This window comes from Pinus tabuliformis, chromosome 7 (genome assembly GCF_031772625.1).
Source record: "Pinus tabuliformis cultivar Carrire ecotype Pingquan chromosome 7, CPIR1, whole genome shotgun sequence".
Lineage (NCBI taxonomy): Eukaryota > Viridiplantae > Streptophyta > Pinopsida > Pinales > Pinaceae > Pinus > Pinus tabuliformis.
In genome coordinates this window covers 556,160,930-556,173,155 of record NC_142293.1, presented here as the reverse complement: position 1 = coordinate 556,173,155, position 12,226 = coordinate 556,160,930, and the positions used below count along the sequence as shown (strand labels likewise).

At 38.6% G+C, this 12,226-nt stretch overlaps 1 pseudogene; it reads right to left on the bottom strand.

Annotated features, from left to right (window-relative positions):
* Window positions 1–6,589: 6,589 nt before the first annotated feature.
* On the bottom strand, window positions 6,590–7,928 carry LOC149248584 (NADP-dependent glyceraldehyde-3-phosphate dehydrogenase-like; annotated as a pseudogene).
* Between the last annotated feature and the right edge of the window lie 4,298 nt (window positions 7,929–12,226).

Here is a 12,226-nt window from a genome sequence, read left to right as displayed (position 1 = left end):
GTTGGCTTTGAAATTTGACACCTTATATAATGTAGAAATTTTGAATAATAAACACTTATTCAACAGAGATTATCCTGATTATACACTATTGCGGAATACATGCATAATACATAACCTCCTCTACATTGATCATCAATTTAGCAGCATCAAAAACAATTACATCAATCGCATGCACACATTAACACAGTATGTAACCCGGGGAAAGCTTACAACTGAAAACCCCACACTATCTGTATATTAATGATTGATAACATGTAACAATACATAGTACAATACTCCTCACAAGTATCCAGCACTATCTCCACCTGTTACACACAAAACTAGCTCAGATCCGAACAAGTCACAGGTTCAAATCTTCTCCGCTGCTTTGCCTGCCTCTATTGCACACAATACCATGTGAAAATCACTCACCCTGGAAATCACGTGAGCACAGGCTATTTCACTGGGCATATACTGTACAATCCTCATGGGCATACTCAATACATTGATTGTGCAAGATCTCATGCACAACTATAGTCACAACTGATAGCAATCTCAACCTCTAACACCTGTCTCCACTGAACTGTACATGCACTGAGTTAACTGATGTATTCTTCAGTTGCTTTATGAGTTAATAATTAGTGAATTAATTTAATCAATTAATTCACATCACTCATCACTAGTCTATTTGCAGTTAGACTAATTACAACTAGTTTAACCAAGTCAAACTGAACACAACTCCATCAACTCCACATCCAACTCCACAAAACTCACATGCATGAGTTCTAACTGATGTCATGCATGCAATAGCTCAATTGACTCACAAGAAAAACGTATTTCCTTCTGACAGCTGCATGTGCCACATCTGTAGCTCAAACTGAAGTGCTCCAAGAGGATAAGATAATGTTTATAGTCTAAATATTATTATGAGACAATAATATTTGACTTTTCTATTTTTAGCCTGGTAGTCTAAAAATAGACTTTGATCACTCCTGCTGTGAACCAGAAATAGAATTCCATCTATTTTTCCCAACATGACCAATCATCCATAAACAACATCCTGCAACTCATAGACCATGATCCATATGTCTAAAAATAGACATAGTCTAAAAATAGACTTTGCGCCATAATTTGCCTGCGGGCCCACTTAGTGAAGGCGAATCCTTTCCACTAAGCTCCATCATCTTGTTGCATTATCAACACTCCCTCTCAACAAGATATGGATTATTAGCAACCCTTATCCTTCCTTGGTGGTATTCGAATTTGCTCCTGGTGAGCGCCTTCCTCAAGATATTAGCATCCTGATCCTCCGTTGGAATGTATGAAAGTAACATGATTCTCCGCTGCACACAATCTCTGATATGATGGTACCTGATGTCAATGTGCTTAGATCTATCATGAAATACAGGATTAGCCGAGAGTTTAATGCAACTCTGGTTATCACAGTAAATCACAGTAGGCTCCAAGTGAGAACCGAACAAACCGACCAGAATCTTCCTCATCCATATAGCCTCGCATGCAGCCAAACTTGCTGCCATATACTCGGCCTCTGCTGAACTGAGTGCCACGGATCTCTACTTCCTACTGTACCAAGAAACTGCTGTCGACCTGATACTGAAGACCCCTCTTGATGTGCTCTTTCTGTCCATTGGGCTCCATGCCCAATCTGCATCCGTGAAGCCACATAGCTTCACCTCATCCTCCTGTCTGTACCACAAACCATATCCCGATGTGCCTCTCAAATAATGCAATACATGCTTGCCCGCCTTCCAAAAGAGCTTGGTAGGCTTAACCATAGCTTGTGAAAGCTGGTTAACAGCATAGCATATATCGGGTCATATATTGACCAGATACATAAGCGACCCCACCAACTGTCGATAAACAATGGCATCCACTTCATCTGCCGAAGTGGCATCCTCCTTCCTCCAACCTCTAGGAAGAGGAGTATCAACAGGCTTGCAGCCATGCATGTTGAACTTCTCCAGTATCTCCCGAGCATACTTACCCTGAGAAACAAATAGTCCATCACTGCGCTGCCAAATTTCCAATCCCAGGAAATAATGAAGGAGGCCCAAATCCTTCATCTCAAACTCCTTAGCAAGATCATCCTTGCATGACAGTATCAATAGCTCATCACCCGTTAGAATCAAATCATCTACATAAAGTACAATGATAAGCAACTTACCATCCACCACAATCTGGTATAGGTTAGGATCCGCCTCACTCTTGGAGAATCCAAGTCCAGTGAAATAACTGTCTATCCGTGTGTACCAAGCACGTGGTGCTTGTTTCAACCCATACAATGCTCTCTTGAGCCTGCACACATGCGACTCGCTGTTGAAGATCTCAAAACCTTCGGGCTGCTCAATGTACACCTCCTCCTCAATGACTCCATTGAGGAACGCAGTATTCACATCCATATGATGAATGTGCCATCCCATATGCACTGAGAGAGCAAGAATCGTTCGTATGGAAGAATACCTTGCGACAGGTGCAAAGGTCTCCTCATAATCGATCCCCTCTATCTGTGAAAGGCCTCAGGCAACAAATCTTTCCTTGTACTTCTCCACACTCTCGTCAGCTTCCTGCTTAACTTTGTAGATCCATCTCGAACCCACCACTGATTTCCCTTCCGGTCTAGGAACAATCTCCCATGCACTGTTTCTGACAATCGAATCATACTCTTCCACCATGGAATCTACCCATGCGGGATCCTCCACAGCTTCCTCGAAAGAGGATGGCTCAGTCACAACACATTTGCTCACAAGAGCCATGTATCCAGTGTACTGATTAGGTGACTGTCTCTGCCTGCATTGGGCTGTAGGCGGTCCTACAACTTTCTCTGCATCTTGAGCCAGTCGCTCAACTTTTGTCAAGCGCTTTCACCCTCTGATGGTTGGCGCTGCATGAGTGGTCTCTTCCACTCCATGAACTTCATCCTGTGGCTGATCCACGTCCTGAAGCTCATCTTTAGGAACTAATAGCTCCTCATCTGCATGTAAGTGTGACTCCCTCTCAAGCAAACACTTCATGGCTTTCTCCTCCTGAAATTTTATATACCGTCGCACAATAGTCTTAACATTGTCTGGCAAATACACACGATAGTTGTGGGGTGTATCAGTGTACCCCACAAATATCCCAACCTCTGCGGTCGGCTCCAACTTCTTCCTAGCATCCTTCGTCACATGCATGTAAACGTTAGCACCAAAAATCCTCAAATGAGAAAGATCAGGCTTCTTACCAGAATAAGCCTCCTCGGGTGTACTCATGCCAAGTATCCTATGAGGACAACGGTTCTGCACATAAACTGCTGTATTGCATGCTTCCACCCACAAGTGAAGGGGTAGGCCCTGATCATGCAACATTGCCCGTGCAACACCCACGATCGTTCTGTTCTTCCGCTCAGCAACCCCGTTTTGCTGTGGGTTATGGGGAGCTATGAGCTCTCTTCGAATCCCTTCTACCTTGCAGAAATCCTTGAACTCGCCAGAGATGTATTCACCACCATTATCGCTCCTAAGAGCCTTCACCTTCTTCCCCGACTCCTTCTTGACTAGTGCTTTGAACTCACAGAACTTTGAGTATGTCTCGCTCTTCTTCTGCATGAAGAAGATCTAGCACTTACGAGAGAAATCATCAACAAAAATTACATAATACCTGTGTTTTGCTGTCAAAGCTACTGAGAAAGGTCCACACACGTCTGTGTGAATTCTCTCAAGGATCATCGTGGCGCGACTATCCTTCTCGTGAAAGGTGTCTTTCACAAACTTTCCCAAAGTACACCCCTTGCACCGATCTGACTGTGCAAGAGTGCCTTTAGGAAGCCCTGTAGTGATCTGCTGCAATATATTCAAGGCTCCATGGTGAAGGTGACCCAATCTCCTGTGCCACAGCTCGCCATCATCTTGGCTCACCAATCCTTCTGCCTTGCATGCCATTGCTGTGCATCCATCTACATGCAACTGATAAAGGTTCCTCACTCGAACTCCTATCTTCCGGGTTTCTCCAGTTGACTTGCTGCGCAGGAAAGCCTTTCCCTCGCTGAAAACAACATCATATCCCTTGTCTTCTAACATCGCCAGAGAGATAAGATTCTTCTTCAATCCTGGAACATGCATCACTTCCTTCAATACAAAAGGTTTACCAGACTCCCTCTCAAAGGAAATGGTACCGATACCGGTTGCACTGTATCTAACATCATCGCCCATCTCGATGTGCACTCCAAGATCTTTGTCCTCCAGATCAGAAAACAAATCTCGATCTCCTGTCATGTGAAAAGACGCGCCACTGTCCAAGAACCACACTGATCCCATCACACTTGAAACCAAGCATGCAATCAATGAAAAATCAAGCTCAAACTGCGAGGCTAGAGCCTCTCCTGCTGCAAATCCAGCAGCTTGCTTGTTCTTCTTCTTCTGCGGACAATTAGTGGCATAGTGTCCATGCTGGTGACAGTGAAAACATTTCACCTTGGACATGTCCTGCTTCTTGCCTTTCGCACCAGATTGAGAAGCTTTTTTGCTCTTCCCCTTCTTTGCTTTGGCAGCCAAAGCGCAATTTTCTTCATCAGGTCCCTTTGGTGAAGATCCGTCCCTGGTATTCTGCCTGATCTCCTCTTGGACAAGATCTGACCAAAGTCTCTCCCATCCTGGCAATTTCTCCCGACCATTGACAGAGTCCTGATAGGAATGCCAACTCTTCGGAAGACCAAGGAGAGCTAAGCTCACCAAGTCCTCATCATCGACAGTCACCCCCACAGTTCCCAGCTCATCCCTACACTAAGTGACTTCGTGAGATACTTGGGCATACTGTCTCCCTTCTCACATTTGATGTTTCTGAGTTTATCCTTGAGCGCCAACTTCTTCTGATCGCTCTTGCTTTGGAATAGATCTGTCAACGCTTTCCACATCAAGTATGGAGAAGCCTTTCCATGCAGGCTGGACACAATGTGATCCTTCACGCCCTCCAACAGAATCCTTCGACACTTGGTTGTCTTCTTTTGCCAAGCATCAACCTGCGCAGCATTAGTAGGCTTTGGGACATCAGCCTCTATGAAATCCTTCAGCCCATTATCATCCAACAATGCCTCCATCCTATCCTTCCATGTAATATAGTTTGAGTTGCCCTCAAGAGCATACTCCAATCGCAATTCGTTGAAAGACATTGCCACGTTGATACCAAGAAAACATTGCTGCAAATTCGAATTCCACCAGCTCCAAACTCAACCGCCTCCGATCTAAGATTCATGAGAACAAAGTATTTCTCATACAGAGATTGACTGTATGGGCTTTTACCGGATATCTCACCTTCCAAAGGAAGGATGAATCCAAAGGCTACCTGGCCCGATTACAGACTCTGCCTAAAGAAATAAGATGTAAACACTTTCTGAATAGTAGATCTGATGATCAACAGCTATGATACCATGTAGAAATTTTGAATAATAAACACTTATTCAACAAAGATTATCCTGATTATACACTATTGCGGAATACATGCATAATACATAACCTCCTCTACGTTGATCATCAATTTAGCAGCATCAAAAACAATGAAACATCAATCGCATGCACACATTAACACAGTATGTAACCCGGGAAAAGCTTACAGCTGAAAACCCCACACTATCTGTATATTAATGATTGAGAACATGTAACAATACATAGTACAATACTTCTCACAAGTATCCAGCACTATCTCCACCTGTTACACACAAAACTAGCTCAGATCCGAACAAGTCACAGGTTCAAATCTTCTCCGCTACTTTGCCTGCCTCTATTGCACACAATACCATGTGAAAATCACTCACCCTGGAAATCACGTGAGCACAGACTATTTCACAGGGCATATACTGTACAATCCTCATGGGCATACTCAATACATTGATTGTGCAAGATCTCATGCACAACTATAGTCACAACTGATAGCAATCTCAACCTCTAACACCTGTCTCCACTGAACTGTACATGCACTGAGTTAAATGATGTATTCTTCAGTTGCTTTTTGAGTTAATAATTAGTGAATTAATTTAATCAATTAATTCACATCACTCATCACTAGTCTATTTGCAGTTAGACTAATTACAACTATTTTAACCAAGTCAAACTGAACACAACTCCATCAACTCCACATCCAACTCCACAAAACTCACATGCATGAGTTCTAACTGATGTCATGCATGCAATAGCTCAACTGACTCACAAGAAAAGCGTATTTCCTTCTGACAGCTGCATGTGCCACATTTGTAGCTCAAACTGAAGTGCTCCAAGAGGATAAGATAATGTTTATAGTCTAAATATTATTATGAGACAATAATATTTGACTTTTCTATTTTTAACCTGGTAGTCTAAAAATAGACTTTGATCACTCCTGCTGTGAACCAGAAATAGAAGTCCATCTATTTTTCTCAACATGACCAATCATCCATAAACAACATCCTGCAACTCATAGACCATGATCCATATGTCTAAAAATAGACATAGTCTAAAAATAGACTTTGCACCATAATTTGCCTGCGGGCCCACTTAGTGAAGGCGACTCCTTTCCACTAAGCTCCATCATCTTGTTGCATTCTCAACATATAATAAATCTGAAGACACCTTACATAATAAATCTAATTAGTCAGATCAATAAATGAAGAAGGCAAGTTAGTGACAGTACTCTTAACTCTTATCATCATCAAAATGTCATTTTTGAATCCTTGAGAATCGATACTATCTCTCAAACCCTGCAAGTGGAATATCAAATTCAATTATCTTTTTCCATTATTTTCTATTGAAATTACTACAATAATGATAATTTAATGCAAGATCTAGATCACATGTGAAAAGTTGGAAACATGCCTGAAACAGAAAGTGATCTGGCCTGTGAGCGAGTGCGGAGTTAATTTCAATTGTTACAGTTTCCATGGCATCACTTACCATGATCCTAAACATCATTTACCATGACATCGGAAGAGGTTAACAAGTTAGCTGAAAATAAAAAATACTAACATTACATTGATGGATGCCTTTTTTAACAGAGCTGATCCTAATGACATGTAATATTGGACCAAAAAGGTTCCTCCTAAGAAATTGATCTTGCTTCAGGAATCACATGGTTTGCCAAAACAGGCCAAATAAGGTTTACCCTCTCTATTGTACTCATGTATCAAGACATTCAGTAGCTTCAAGTGACACGAACACTATTGTTAAAAACAATTTCTATGCCAAACACCATAGTCATCATGAAATAGTCATTTTTACAAAATATGCAAATGATATCAGGAATGTTAACTAGCATAAGGTATGCTTGCCACATCTATGGGTGTGTTTTGATTTTGAGTGCAAAGGATCGAACCTAGCATAATTTTCCACCTTTTTTATTGGAATCCATAACAGGAGCCTGAGTGAAATTTGCAGAGGATTCTGTCACAACCAGAATGATCTCACAATTTCCTTTTAGTGGACCAACAATCATCTGAGAAATTTTGGCATTCACCTTCTCTACAATACTATCTATGATTGATTCCATCACAAGGACTACTTTGATGTCAATACACCTTTGTCCACTTTGAACCATTAGAATTTCATGTTATCACAATTAGAAAAAGAAGGATTCCCTGTCACTAAGAAGATCATTGAACACACTGAGATACCTATAAGAAAAGCCTCTTTTTACATCATTGGCTTCTACCAAATCCAGATCAGAGTCATAGTATAATATAGGGATCTTTCCCACCTAATTCCATTTGAAGGGGAATCATGCCAACCTTTTTGGAAATTGCAATACCAGAGTTATGCCCAATGAAACTACAATATGCGGAGAAAATGAAAAACAATAGTCAAGTAGATGGTAAATATTTTAAGTTCTAAAAATGCAATGATAAGTATACAAGTCAGTTGTTATTACTTGATATAGTCGATATTTGATTCATGTAATAGTCCATATAGTTGAACAAATATAAGAACCATTGGAGGGGAAGGCCCTTGGCATATTCTTATTTCATGCCATATTAGAAATGTTGATCATGTGTGCAGTATGAAAGGCCCTTTTAAGACCAACGATGAAGTAGGAGGAGCTAGAGATTTCAACCTCATAGGTTTAGTTATTCTCAAAAGGATTTGGAAGGCATGAGTAAAGTATCCAAGTCACATTAGGAGTTCAATAGGACAATAAATGACTCAGATTTGGTAGGGATTTTCATCTAGACATTTCCCTTTACAAGAAAGAATATTAGTATTTGTGGGACAAGATGGCCTTTGGTTGAAGCAGAGAGTGGTGAATAAATCGTAACAATTGTTGTTGCAAAGAAACAAAAATTTTTTGAGTTATGCAAGATTCTACCTTGATCTATTCTCTTCAAGATTTATCTGAATGCTCAAGGATGAATTTGGAAGGATTGGAAATGGTTTTACAATAAACCAAGTCTGAAACTATCAAGTTTGTCTTTTGAGACTTGCTGAGGGACCCCAAACTTGTGGGAATGGTTGCATCATTTTGGTTAGCCCTCTGCACTAGAAATTCAGTTCTCTGTTGAGATAAGAATCTTTACCAAAGATAGAAGCTCTCTGGATATTGGGTAGAAGGTTGACATACCACCACTCTCAGCATATATGAGGAGGGGATGCCTATTTAGCCACTGCTTAGAGTATTTATTTCTACTCTTATGTATCACTTGATGTATCTTTCTTCACAATAAGGTAATATATGATGCATGCCTTCATAAAGAAAAACAAAAAATAAAAAATAAGGCAACTATAGACTTCCATAGAGATTAAGAGAATCAAAAGGATTTGTCTAGATCTAGACCACAGACATAAGAATGCTTCCAGCAAGTTGACTTCAAGAAAATTAGATTGATGCAAAACATTAAGTGAAAAGTGCAGCAATAGTTTGCAACTTTGCATCCTAGAGAACTTTAAGCTAAGAACAATCACCTACCTTCCAACATTGTTATCCCTCTTTTAACATCTGTAGGACATCGTGAATGTACCAACGCCCATGATAACCTCATTATGTTGTTAGTGTTACATGTACCTTTTGAGAGACCATCTCCTTCTCCAACAACTTCATGCTCACAGTTATGAAAATTCACAAAACACATTAGAAGAAATACAACTTACTAGATAAACCAACAACAACAAATATTTTCCATTTGCAGTTATTAAAGCATACTTGAATAAAAATCCTATATAGACATATTGTTTAAGAAAATAAAAGGAGGAGGAGAACATAAAATATTGACATGTGGTGGCTCAAAGATGGACCCACTATAAATTAAGAGCAATAAGAAGGCCAGCTGCAACTCTATGAATCAAGTATTTGCAACTTGCAAGATAACCCACAAATAATCTTTGTTGTATAATATTTTTTGTGATTAGTTTTTTTAGTATGACTATAATTTAAACCAGGAGTCTCATAAGATTCATTTCATAGAAAAACAAGGAGGGATGTGTGGCAGCAAATCCCTGCCTTGAGTGCGGGGCATATGTTCACATAAGGAAAGCTTATAAGCATATATTTAGGTTAAGCTGGCTAATCTTGATGAAATTGTATATGTGGGTCCTCACAACTTGGGTGCAGCATCTGCAACAAGAACAATGAAAGTAAACAAAAAAAAATATTAGAAATTCAACTCCTCATGTATGATATACATGCTGAGTGAATTCAAACTTGTATGACATACACGCTGAGTGAATTCAAACCTGTATGACATATATGATGAGTGAATTCAAATGATAGTAATTTTTGGTATTCAATGAATGTAGAATAAAGTAAAGAAGGCCAATATACTTACTATCTGGATCTCCAAGCTTAGTCACAACATCCATGAATACTTGACCAAAATGAGAAAGGGGTGTTGAAACTCAATTAATTTTTGATATTGGATGAGGTCATGACTTCTTTTGGGTGTCTCTGTTTCAGAGACCACGATAAATAATAAGCTTCTGCCATTGGAGTGCAGTTTTAGCTGTAGTAAATGGGATTCTAAAGTTAGCGGAAATTAGGGGTAGTTTCTATTAAGCAGACACGAATAAAATCGAGCATTAAAAGAGGGATCTCTAGAAAGTGAGCTGCATAGAGAGCCTCCATGCCACTATCATTGAATGAATAAACAAGGTCAAGAACTAAAACCTGTATAGGCCATACTTCAATTAATGAAATTATGCCAGCAATACTGAAGAAATATGACGAAGAGAAGTCTCCATCAGAGAATGATATTGAAACTGATTCCAATTCAGAGAAATTCTGAGCAATCGCCTTCAAGCTCTCATCTTTAAAAAATCGATGGATGTCCAACTCCCAGCCACTATTTTCAAACATGGACAAAACATCATAAGATCATATCACAGATCCTATTATGTTAGAAGAAAAGTTCAATAGTCTGCTGGATGATTTACTTTCATTGTAATGCTATTCTAAATTACTTGAATACAATGTCTTAAAAATCCACAATTTATAAATAAGCCAGTTGATCAAAGAATTCAGAGAATGTTACATACCCATACTAACATCAAACAAAATTTCACAAAATCACAAACATAAACCTGGTATTTTTCTGATCAGTGTGTTCAAGTTGCACAACCATAAATACTATGCTTTGGATTATATCATAACAACTTGACACAATCCATACAATATAAGACTCAACCTAGATTATGGCCATGCAAGGATGTGATTTAGAACACTGTAAACTAAAATTGTAAAAACAATTGAAAAAATGTGTAAATCAGTGTTATAACACAGCTCTGACACATACCATGCACTAAAATTTCACAAAAAACACTTAAAGGAAAATCAATGCTCAACACTTTTCAACCAAACTATATATCTAATATGGTCTTTGTAAGTCTAAGCTAAACATAACGCACACTTAAGCCATGCATATAGATAATAGTATGAAGTTTAAAAAAAAAAATCACAGAAGAGGTAAGGTCGTCCTCATTCGCCTCTTCACAAATCCAAAGTCTCCCTGCAGATTCCTTATACTAACTTAAACTGCTGATATTCTTATTTCACAGAATAAAATTCACAACTTTATTTCCAGTGTGGGTATTTATTAAAAAAATAGAAATTTGTGACAAGAGAAAAATGCTCTAACACTTACTAAAATGGATATCCTATTCCCTTGTCAAGAAAATATTTGAGCACTGAAAATAGCATCGTATTTTATTCATGTTAATAGTTCTCAAGCTACATGATTAAACTTGTACTGTCCTTTTCAGGAAACAGTAGAAAATATTTGATGAAAAGTTGTGAAAAAAATTAACCTTTAGATCTTGGTGAAGGATATGGTTCAAATGCAAGTAGTCCATGGCCATCAAAAGTTGTACAAACCATTTGCAAAGTTTCTGAAAAATGTATCCAGTAAACTTTTAAATGATCATAGACATTAGAAATATAAATTTCATGCATTTTGAGTAGAATATTTCAAAACAATTTAAATAATTTAAGCATTTGCAAATCTGCTCTAACAAGTTAGGAAAAAAACATCCAACACTGACATCTTCCAGAAAATACACTCCATTAGCCCTTTTTATTGCTTCGTCCCTACATTAATCATAGAAATTTAGTAAGACATTTAAACAAAAGATAATGTAATCAGTATAAGAAGCAACCTCATTTTACTGACAAGAGAAACTTACATGTCCCCTCCTTCACAGTGACCTAAAACAATGCACACATAGCATCCCTACCAAGAAAAAATTCAAGACACTTAATAAACTTCACATTACAGTCGAAAAGTGTACTAGATTTCCATACAAATAAAGATAAGGCACACGGTTCTGCAATAAAAAATTTCAGGAGGATTGGTGCCATAGGATATGTTCATTTGGAAATCACAACATAGAGATGTTTAACCATACAGATAATTTATCTTGCACAATTAAGGAATCCGTTATTACTAAATGAGAGGGCATATCTCTCAATTCAAAGACACCATATTTTTTCGAAAGATATTACTTTTTTCTGGCATATAGTTTATGGTATTAAAACAGTAAAAAGAAAAAACATGCATGTTCAACAGGATGAATTCTTTAAAAATAGCATTTCCTTCTTGTTAAAGGTAGGCTAGCCATGTAGCATCAAACCTGAACTAAACTACACCAATTGAAATCCACTTCCAATTAAGAAGCGCCAATTATATCTTCCAGAAAGCACAATGGAATCATATGGGAAATGAGATTAAGATCTAATATGGTAGCTTCAAATATATTTTATTGGAAAAGGAGAAGAATAATAGACCTTCTCTACCCATGACTCCTTG